Below are 12,180 nucleotides of genomic sequence, written 5' to 3'. Positions count from 1 at the left end.
TTATGAGATAATTTCATAATTTCATATGTTAGTGAAATGTGTTTGAGACATGACACAGTAGTAATCTCATCAAATGTCTTAGTGGAAGTAGAAGTAGCCAGAAATTTTAATCTTATTATGGAGTTATTTTTGGCAAGATGGGGGGTGTTGTGCAACAGACTGTTTAAAATAACACATTTCCATTTAGGGTCTTCTGTTCTGTTTGCTTTAAGACTGAATGAAATTGTTGAGTATTTCAAACCCAGGCCAAAGTTACATCACACATATAAGCAGACATTATGGCATAAGACAGAGAGGGTTGATATATGACATGTATTTTTACAGTCCCTTCCATGTCCAGTGCAGATATTCAATTCAACCATGGCTCTCTTTATGAAAAAAATCAGAATTTAACTTCTTACTCTACATAGACTTCAAGCAGTTACTACTAATTAATTCTAGAGGGCATACTAAATGAAACTTATTTTATCATCTCAGGTATATGTATTCTCAGATCCTAAGGTGGAGACTACATTATTTAATAACTAGTAATTTTTGATAATAGCCTTATGTCTTCCACCTTTCGTCAACTTTAATTTTCAAGGATTTCAACTTTATCATTAGAAAATATCCCAAATAACTGCAAATTAGGTAAAAAAATGTATAGATTATTAATGAAACAGTTCTATATTTCCACAAAAGCTACTTGGAGTTAATTCTATCTACCTGAGGTTAGATTACACTATTGAAGAGTTCAAAAAAGCCACAATGATCCCAAACCATAGTGTTTGTAAGTGTAAATTAAAAATATAATAATAATTAATAATAATAATAAAAGAATAAGAATAAGAAGTAGAAGAAGGAGGAGGAGGAGAGGAGGAAAGACTCATGGGATTTTAACATTTCTGGATATATTATTATAGAATCAGTTCAGATTGTATGAAAGTTCTAATTGTTGGGTTGTCATCATTTTAATTTATTTACAAAATAATGTGAGCATATATTTCTACTCTACAAAACCTAATGTGCCTGTTCTAGTCAGGATAGCAAAAGTTACGTTGCAGTAATTAACAACTCCAAATTTCAGTGGCTTAAGTAGCAGTTTATTTCTTTATCACGAAAATTCTCTGAAGACCTTAGTCATTCTCTGCGGTAGCTGTACTTCCTGTGGTGGTTCAACATTGTTTCCTCCATAACAGCATAGATATCCATGACAGCCTCAGCAAAGGAGGAGAGAGGCAAAGAGAAGAGGATTGGAAATTAAATGGCTTTACCTGGGAAGAACATATATATCACTTCAGATTTCAAGGTATACTACAAAATTGTAGTGATCAAAACAGTATGATACTAGTATGAAAATAAGACATATAGATTATGGGACAGCATAAAGAGCCCAGAAATGAGCCCATGCTTATGTGGTCAATTAATCTATGACAAAGGAGGCAAGAATATACATTGGGGAAAAGACAATCTCTTCAACAAATGGTGGGGGGAAAACTGGTCAGCTACATGCAAAAAATGAAATTGGACTACTTTCTTATATGAAACACAAAAATAAATTGAAAATTGATTAAAGACCTAAATGTGAGACCTGAAACTATAAAACTCATAGAATAAAACCTAGGCAATAATTTCTTTGACATTGGCCATAGAAACATTTTTTCTAGGTATGTATCTTCAAGTAAGGAAAACAAAAGCAAAATTAAACAATTGGTACTACACCATAATGAAAAGCTTTTGTACAGCAAAGGAAACCATCAACAAAAAGACAAGGAAAGCCACTAAATTAGAGAAGACACTTTCAAATGATATATTTAAAATGGTATTCATATCCAAAATATATAAAGAACTTCCACAACTCAACATGAAAAAACAAATAATCTGATTAAAAAATGGGAAGAGGACCTGAATAGACATTTTTCCAAAGAAGACATACAAATGGCCAACATACACATGAAAAGATGCTCAACATCACTAATTATCAGGGAAATGCAAATCAAAACCACAATGAGATATCACTTTACACCTGTCAGAATGGCTAGAACCAAAAAGATAGAAAATAGCAAGTGTTGGTGAAGATGTGGAGAGAAAGGAACCCTTAGGCATTGTTGGGGGGAATTAAAATTGGTACAGCCCTGCTGTGGAAAAGAGTATGGAGTTCCCTCAAACAATTTAAGAGTAGAATTACAATATGATTTGCTAATTCCACTACTGGGTATCTACCCAAAGAAAATAAAAACAATAATTTGAAATGATTTATGCACCCCTATGATTATTACAGCATTATTTATGATAGCCAAGATATATAAGGAAACAAAGTGTTCATTAATAGATGGATAAAGAAGATGCGATATCCTTCCCTCTCTCTCTCTCTCTCTCTCTCTCTCTCTCTCACACACACACACACACACACACACACACACACGTATATATAATGGAATATTACTCAGCCATAAAATAAAATGAGATCTTGCCATTTGCAACGGCATGGACTCAGAGAGTATTATGCTAAGTAAAATAATCCAGACAGAGAAAGAGAAATACCATATGACTTTACTCATCTGTGGAATTTAAGAAACAAACTCAACACCCCAAAAATAAATAATCCAGTGAAGAAATGGGCAGAAGACATGAACAGACACTTTTCCAAAGAAGACATCCAGATGGCCAACAGACACATGAAATGATGTTCAACATCAGTCAGCATCAGGGAAATACAAATCAAAGCCACACTGAGATATCATCTCACATTAGCTAAAATGAACTAATCTGGAAACTACATATCAGTTGGTGAGGATGTGGAGAAATGAGAACCCTCTTGCAGTGTTGGTGGGAATGCAAACTGGTGCAACCTCTCTGGAAAACAGTGTAGAGGTTCCTCAAAAAATTAATGATAGATCTACCTTGTGACCCAGAAATAGCACTACTAAGAATTTATCCAAGGGATAAAAGAGTGCTGTTGCATAGGGGCATGTGTACCCTAATGTTCATAGCAGTGCTTTCAGTAAGAGCCAAAGTTTGGAAAGAGCTCAAATGCCCATCAATTGATAAATGGATAAAGAATATGTGGTTTATATATACAATGGAATACCACTTGGCAATGAGAAAGAATGAAATCATGCCATTTGCAGCAACATGGATGGAACTGGAAGGTATTATGCTGAGTGAAATAAATCAATCAGAGAAGGACAGATATATGTTTTCACTCATATGTGGATCTTCAGAAACTGAACAGAAGACCATGAAGGATGGGAAGGGGAAAAGAAAAAGTTGCAAAGAGGGAGGGAGACAAAACACAAGGGTCTCTTAAATACAGAGAACAAACAGAGTGGATGGAGGAGAGAGGGGGAAATGGGTGTTGGGCATTGAGGAGGGCACTTGTTGGGATGAACACTGGGTGTTGTATGTAAGCCAATTTGACAATAAATTGTATTCATAAAACAAGAAACAAAACAAATGAACAAAGAAAGAAGGAGACAAAAAATTTAAATCTCTGGTTATTGTCAGAGCAGAGGTGAGTGGGGAAATGGGTTAAACAGATCTAGGGAATTAAGAGTACACTTATCCTATGAGCACTGAGTCACATATAGAATTTTTGAATCATTGTATTATATACCTGAATGAATATAACACTGCATGTTATATTTCAATAATAAAAAAAAAGCAGTGGGAGGCAGTTCTGAACAGAACTGTTGTGTGAGTAACTAATAGGTGGAGCCAAGGCCATATGACCTTCTCATTGTGCAAAGGAGTAAGGGAAAATGAATTCTTTTTTTTTTTCTTTTATAAGACGGATTGTCAAAAAATGCTGATTGCCACCAACACAACAATTCTTCATCACAATATGTTCCCCTGAGGATACTACTCTGTTAGCATTAATTCCGTACTTTACATTAGAGTTCAATTCTTGTGTCTTTACTCTTGAGTTTGGACAAATGTGTAATGGTGTGTTCCATCACTGAAGTATCATATAAAATTTCCCTCATTATAGTACCATACCCTGAAAACCTTCTGTGCTTTACCTATTCATCCCTCCTCCCTCACTCCACCTCCTGGAACCACGGATCTTTTTATTGTCTCCATATTTTATCTTTTCCAGAATGTCTTATAGTTGGAATCATACAGTATGTAGCCTTCTTAGACTGGCTTCCTTTATTAAATTATTTTCATGACTCGATAGCTTTTTCCTTTTTAGTGCTGAATAATATTTCATTGTCTGGATTGTACCATAGCTTATTTATCCATTCACTTACTGAAGAACATCTTAATTACTTCCAAGTTTTGACAATTAAGAAGGAAGATGTTATAAACATCTGTATGCAAGTTTTTGTGTGGTCCACTAGACTCTTAATACCTCAAATAGGAACAAAATCTTCCTTTTTTTCTTTTATTCAATACAGTGGCTGGAATTTTATGTGGAATGCCTAGTCTATACTCAGCGTAAACACTCAAAAATGCTTGGTGAGTGGATATTTGCAAATAAATCAGTAAGGGTAAATGGACCAATGTGTAAATTCCGTTGTTTTCATTCCAACAATAACTGACTTTTTTTAAAGCTTTTTTTTTTTTAATGCTTATTTATTTTTGAGAAAGAGTGCAAGCTGGTAAGGGGCAGAAAGAGAGTGAGACACAGAACTTAAAACAGGCTCCAGGCTCTGAGCAACTGAGTTGCTCCAGCAACTGAGTTGTCAGAGTCTGGAATGGGGCTCAAACTCACAAACCACAAGATCATGACTTGAGCCAAAGACGGACACTTAACCGACTGAGCCACCCAGACACCCCACACAATAACTGACTTTTATTGAGCACTTGTTTTATTCAAAGTACTATACTAAGTGCTTTATCTATCTTATCTCCTTTAACTTATACAACAAGCCTATTAAGCATATAGTCTATTACTCCAACTTTACAAATGATGAAATTGTGGCATAGAAAGGGTAAATAGCTTGCCCAAGATTATGCCCTTGACTAATAGTTAATTCAGGATTTAAACCCAAGCAGAGTAAACTCCGGAATTTAACCACCACTCCATACTTTACATGTCTGCCTTAAAAATAACTTGTACAGACTGTCAAAAAGAAAGTCCCCGAGATTTAGGAAGAAAAACTGATAAAAATAATTTGATTTAGAAAGGAAAAGCTGGTTTGTGGATTAATGGAAGTATATCTATTATATTATCTAATATTGCACATCTTTGCTAAGCCAACATTGAAGGACTGCCTATGGCACAATGAAGAGGGATTGGGAGCTTTAACTTTAGTATCATTTCATAATGCAGCATAGAATTTCCTAGGGGGAAAGACACAGAATATGGATAAATTAATAACTCAATTTCACTATCCTTCTCCTTTTTCTTCCTCTTCTTCTTAACCTCCTACTCATTCTCTTCCTCTTTCTTCTTCTTGAAACATATGTTCAATAATGGGAGATTGATTTCACTTATACTGATTAAAAACATATTAGGCAATGCATTGCCTTAAATCAGACTATTAGAAACATAAACAATTTATAACACAATACCGGATCAGGAGAAAATATAAACATGGATTTTGATTTAAGCAGGGATGAAAGAAAGCTACATTAAAAAATCCACAAAGTTTTAATTTAAAAAGCCTATTTGAAAAAGTATATACCAGGGATTTAAAGATTAGTATGTATAGGTATAAGTTGTATCCACCAATGGTGGTTCCTATATGAACTTCCAATAAAGTTATTATTAGTGGCAGGTGAAGAAATAGTCTAAGTTGTATCTTATTATATCAATCTTCATATCAAGAGGATGTTATAAGCCAATACTTAACATTCAATGTGGTGAAAGTTATTTGATAATTTATTATAAGACTACAAGTTTGGTTGCATCATTTAAATGTGCAAAATTTTGATTTAAAAGTATTCTCAATCACCTCTTGCAATAATAGGGTACTAGACAATTTATGAGAGTTTATGGGAATTTCAAAGATTTTCACTGAGTTAACCACAATGTAAAATTCATCACCTCATAGATATACAGAAAACATATGAGTGCATAAAAATTACTGATAATTGTATATAGTTTCCTATTAGGAGAACTCCACAGTTATCAGGATCATTATTTGTCTGTAACATGTTTATGTGAATTTGGAGCTATTTGATGGGAAATTTTGGTTATTTTTGATGTGGAATTAGTGCTTTCACCTTTGGAACCTAAATAGAACCTCTAACAGCTATTAAAAATGTTCATAAGTGTCGATTGATAAATTATATAAGCGAGAATTTTTTTGAAGGGAACTGGAAGATGAGTTGAAGCATTCCTTGGTTGTCAATCCCTCTGAGGTCAAACACTAATGTGAACACTTTTATTGTGAATGCCTGGGCACATCACTTAACCTTTCTGTGTTTCTATTTTCTTATCTACACAATGAGGCTAATAATACTGATTGACCTCATAACATTTAATTAGGCCATTGGAAAGCTCTTTGAAAATGCTAAGTATCATTTGTTGGCACTTAGCTTCATGAAAGGTTCATGTTTTTAACACACTGTTGTTTGAGGATGTGTTGGTACAATTCCTGCCAACTTCTTGTTTCTCTGCCATATCTTTACTGAGCTCTCTTTGAAGTCAATGGGAATTAGGGTGATTGAAGGCACTTAAGGGAGGCTGCAGGAATGAGAATGTGTTCTCTGGCATGTTTAGGACTCTTTCCTTATATAAAAAAATACGATGCTTCTCATTGGAAAAGCTTGATGACTTCTCAGTGGTTTGCGGGTGGGTAAATTCATAATTCCTCTTGGAGCTTAAGCCCTAGAGGAAGAGATTTTTTGGCAAAGACAATGAAAAAATTTAAATTGTTCAAAAAAATTTAACACACCCACTTTTAGGGAACATAAAGAATATAACAGCCTCCTCTAGGGGAGGATTATATCTTTTATTTTCTGTACAGAGCACATAGTCACTATTCAATATATGCTTGCCAGATAAATGTATGATGAATGGGCAGAAATTACTCTGATAGTAGCATAGAACATGATAATTATCATATTATATAACATTAACACAATATCTAAAATATATATTGTTACCACTTTTTAACTCCTTTTATGTGTTTTTCCTCTTATATTATAGCATTAACCAGAATGCTTGTGGCAACATTCACAGAAATGTGTTGTATTACATACTTCTATGCAAAGTTTTTTTCAAAAACGGGAGGGAGTTCTATCATACTTTAAAAATTGCATATATTTGGAAAATCATCATACTCTTATGTTTCCCATCCTAGACTATTTCAACAGCCTTCTAGATGGTCTCTTTGTTTATAATCTTTTCCCAGACCCATTTTATAATCTACTACCAAATAAATCTTCTTAAACACCGCTTTCATAATGCCACACATTTCAAAAGTTTTCAATGGCTTTCTGTTTCTTTTATGTCATGCGTATTTCCAGAAGTGTGATATTAAAGCTTCTGTTGTAGACTAAATTATATCCCTGAAAATTTCATGTTGATGTCTTAACTCCTAGTAACTCAGAATGTGACTGTATTTAGGCACAGGGTTTTTTAAAGAGGTAATTAAGAAGAAGAAAAGCAAAACGGGAGGCATCACAATCCCAGACTTTAGCCTCTACTACAAAGCTGTACTCATCAAGACAGTATGGTGTTGACACAAAAAACAGACACATAGACCAATGGAATAGAATAGAGAATCCAGAAATGGACCCACAAATGTATGGCCAACTAATCTTTGACAAAGCAGGAAAGAGTATCCAATGGAAAAAAGACAGGCTCTTTAACAGATGGCGCTGGGAGAACTGGACAGCAACATGCAGAAGAATGAACTAGACCACTTTCTTACACCATACACAAAAATAAACTTAAAATGGATGAAGGGCCTGAATGTGAGACAGGGAAACCATCAAAATCCTAGAGGAGAAAGCAGGAAACAACTTCCTTGACCTCCACCGCAGGAATTTCTTACTTGACACATCTCCAAAGGCAAGGGAATCAAAAGCAAAAGTGAACTATTGGGACCTCATCAAGATAAAAACTTCTGCACTGCAAAGGAATCAACAAAACTAATAGGCAACTGATGGAATGGGAAAAGATAGTTGGAAATGACCAAAATCTATAAAGGAACTCACCAAACTCCATATCCAAAAAAGAAATAATTCAGTGAAAAAATGGGCAGAAGACACAGACAGACACTTCTCCAAAGAGGACATCCAGATGGCCAACAGATACATGAAATGATGCTCAGTGTCACTCATCATCAGGGAAATACAGATAAAAGCCACACTGAGATACCACCTCATGCCAGCCAGAGTGGCTAAAATGAACAAATCAGGAGACTATAGATGCTGGTGAGGATATGGAGAAATGGGCACCCTTTTACACTGTTGGTGGGAATATAAACTGGTGCAGCCCTTCTGGAAAACAGTGTGGAGTTTCCTAAAAGAATTAACAGTAGAACTCCCCTATGACCCAGGAATAGCACTGCTAGGAATTTACCCAAGGGATACAGGAGTACTGATGCATAGGGACACATGTACCCCAATGTTCATAGCAGCACTCTCAACAATAGCTAAAACATGGAAAGAGCCTAAGTGTCCATCAACGGACGAATGGATCAAGAAGATGTGGTTCATCTATACAATGGAATACTACATGGCAATGAGAAAGAACGAAATCTGGCCATGTGTAGCAACATGGATGGAACTTGAGGGTGTTATGCTGAGTGAAATAAATCAGGCAGAGAAAGACAGATACCATATGTTTTCATTCATATGTGGAACAAGAGAAATTTAACAAAGGACCATAGGGGAGGGGAAGGGGAAAAATAGTTAAGGGGAGGGAGGCAAACCATAAGAGATTCTTAAAAACTGAGAACAAACATAGGGTTGATGGGGGGTGAGGGAGAGAGGAAAATGGGTGATGGGCATGGAGGAGGGCACCTGTTGGCATGAGCACTGGCTGTTATATGGAAACCAACTTGACAATAAACTATAATAATAATAAAAAAGAGATAATCAAGTTAAAATGAGGTCAGTGGGATGGCCCCTAACCTGATATGACTTGTGTCCTTCTAAGAGGAAATTTGGATACAGACATGTACAAAGGGGAAGACCATTTAAAAACAGAGGGAGAGGACAGCCATCTATACGCCAAAGAGAGAGGCCTCTGAAGATATCAACCTTGCTGACACCTTGATCTTAGACTTGTAGTCTCCAGAACTGTGAGAAAATAAAGTTTTGCTGAAGTCACCTAGACTATGGTATTTTGTTACAGCAGCCCTAATAAACTTCTATAACATCCATAACATAGAACTCCATGTTTCTCTCTAAAAATAACTTGGATTTTAGTCATCTGGCTAACTCAAAACCATTATTTTCTTGTAATCACAATTTCTCTTTTCTCGGTTTCATTATCGCTTTATAAAAGACCACGTGATTCCCCACAGTTCAAAAGGAAGAACACTGAGCAAGAGACAGAGACTTCTTTTACTAAGCTCCAGACTTGGACATGTCATGTTCCCCCTCCAAAATGAGGGAAATTATATCTGCTTTTCCCGCTTCAAAGGCCTATAGGTTTTGGGAGGATCAGATGATGTATAATGGACACATTTGTAAAATGGGGAAAGTCAATTTCTCACTTTCCAAATTTTGTTCAGCTGCAAGTTATAAAGATCTTCAATCCTCAACCCATGTACTCAACTATACTCTCCTTAATCCAGAGCCCGAGTTTGAGGAACCCTCCATCAGGTAGAACAAGGAGTTAGTTTTTGTGACTAAGGCTATCTAATGGCTCAGGGCAAACTCCTTGGGCATTTGCATCCCGTCTTTAGAGTTTCTTGCAATGATGGTCCAATCTTTATTGCTTGGCTTCAGCCTTATTTTGTATTTTATATTCAAGGTCATTATTAGAAATTCAATCCTGCTCCAAACAATAATCTACTTGATTTAGAGCATTCCCTGGCATCCTATTTAATACTTGCTGGCCCCTCTCCCGGGGGGGTAGAGCCTGTATTTGGATGCTCACCAAGTACTGGAACTCTGCTTTAAATTGGAGGTCTATCCTCATCATGATAGCCCCTGACATGGTTCTGCCTTTTGATGATGCTATGGAGTTTTGATGATGCTATGGACTGAATGTCTATATTCTCTCTAAATTCATATGTTGTGGCCCTAATGTAATGGTATTTGGAGGTGGGCCCTTTGGGAAGTAATTAGGTCATGAAAAAAGAGACTCCATGATGGGATTCGTCCTTATAAGAAGAAAAAGAGAGCTGGTTCTCTCTCTCTCTCTCTCTCTGTCTCTCTTTTTTCTCTACCAGGTGGGATACAACAAAAGGAGATAGCCATGTAAAACAGGAAGAAGTCCTTTACCAAGAACCCAACCATACTGTCATTCTGGTCTAGGATTTCTAGCTTCCAAAACTGTAAAAAATGAACATTCACTGTTTAAGCTATCCAGTCTATGGTATTCTGTTACAGCAGTCCAGATTGACTAAGACATTTGCCATCAATAAAATCAGATGTCCTATGTCTGAATGCCAGCCTGAATCAACCCACTTAGACATTGTAATTTAGACCTTGATCCCACCCTTCCAGGGCTGGCCGCACAGCTAACTAGGTCCCTTTTTACTTGTTCTGCCCCATCCACTTACTGCTCTTGCTCTAATGTGTTCCATGGCAACAAACATCAAGACAGGTCATATATGGACCATGTAAAGATAAGAAATTCTTATTTTATTATGGAAAATCAAAGGCAAGCTCAATTCCTATTTTTCCTAAGAAGTATTCTCTGATTACTCTCTTATAAATATTTCCTTTCCTTGAACTCTTAAAGTATTTTCAGTCTACATATCAAAATTTAGTCCTTAAATATTGAATTGATCTCATACTCCTTTTGTGAAATTGTGTGAATTAATTTTCTTTTGACAACTAGATTATAAGTCTTAATGACATATTTTTATTGGGTGTGTAGTGTGAGTGTAACAAAATATAAAACATCAAATGAGTTTCAAAATTTAGACACCTTTTTTTTTTTTGGTCTGGTGTCTTCTTTTTTTTTTCTTTTTCTTTTCCTTTTTCATTTTTTTTCTTTGCTTTTTATGAACACACGTTTCACTTTACTGTACACAAGTACATTTTGTCATATCTTTTTTACTATGTTTTTTATACTCATGAGTTTAAAGTTTAATGTAATTTAATTTGTCAGTGGTTTTCATTTTATATTTATGCTAAGAAAAGCCTTAATTTCCATAAGCTCAGTTGAATATTTAAATGTATATTCTTCTAAGTTTTATGTTTTATTACTTTAATTCTTTAATTCACACAGTGCATTATTAAATTTGCAAATGCATGCACTCACTGAATACACAGGGAAAAGATCGACAGGAAACATCAAAATGTTAATATGATTATGTGATAATGTCTGGAGAGCGAGCACTCTGTTTTTTTTCTACATTTCTATATATAATTTTATTTCTTTAATGTGCAATTCTTCTTTTGAAATTAAAAAAAAATGAAGAACTAACTAGAAAATCTGAAATCATCTATTTCTGTGCTTTAATTTTTTTTAATTTTTTAAATTTTTAAATTTTTATAAAGTTTTTAACTTATTTCTGAGATAGAGAAATAGCATGAACAGGGAGGGTCAGAGAGAGAGGGAGACACCGAATCTGAAGATAGGCTCTAGCACGTTGGGCTCTGGCTGTCAGCATAGAGCCCAACACAGGGCTCGAACCCACCAACTGTGAGATCATGACCTGAGCCAAAGCCAGACGGTTAACTGACTAAGCCACCCAGGCACCCCATGTGTTTTTATATATTATTGCACTGAAAAACTTTTTTCCTGAGTTTGTAATTTTGGTAAATCTTCCCAATTAGGCCTACACCAAATTGTATCTAATTTTTTTTCTTATATCTTTACTAACTTTTCTTAAAGTAGACCAAGGTAAGTGTCATGATTAAGTAAATGTGGGTAGAAGCTGAAAAAAAATAGACCCTGAAATTTTTGTTTTAATCTGAACAGATTAAATAGATTGTACTGTGGTAAAAGAAAAAAAAATTTACATCAAGAGTTTTGTGATAAAACTTACTACTAGCTCACATTACATGTCCATCTTGAGTCAGCAGGAGACTCAAAACATTACAGCCATTCAGGGGCCTGGATTGACAGAGACACCACCATCTGAAACTTTTGTTTTTTCTTTTTTTTTTTTTTTT

Source organism: Hyaena hyaena, unplaced genomic scaffold, assembly GCF_003009895.1.
Source record: "Hyaena hyaena isolate Hyena2069 unplaced genomic scaffold, ASM300989v1 scaffold_1353, whole genome shotgun sequence".
NCBI lineage: Eukaryota > Metazoa > Chordata > Mammalia > Carnivora > Hyaenidae > Hyaena > Hyaena hyaena.
The sequence above is the reverse complement of the archived record's forward strand: the minus strand, read 5'-3'. Positions refer to the sequence as shown.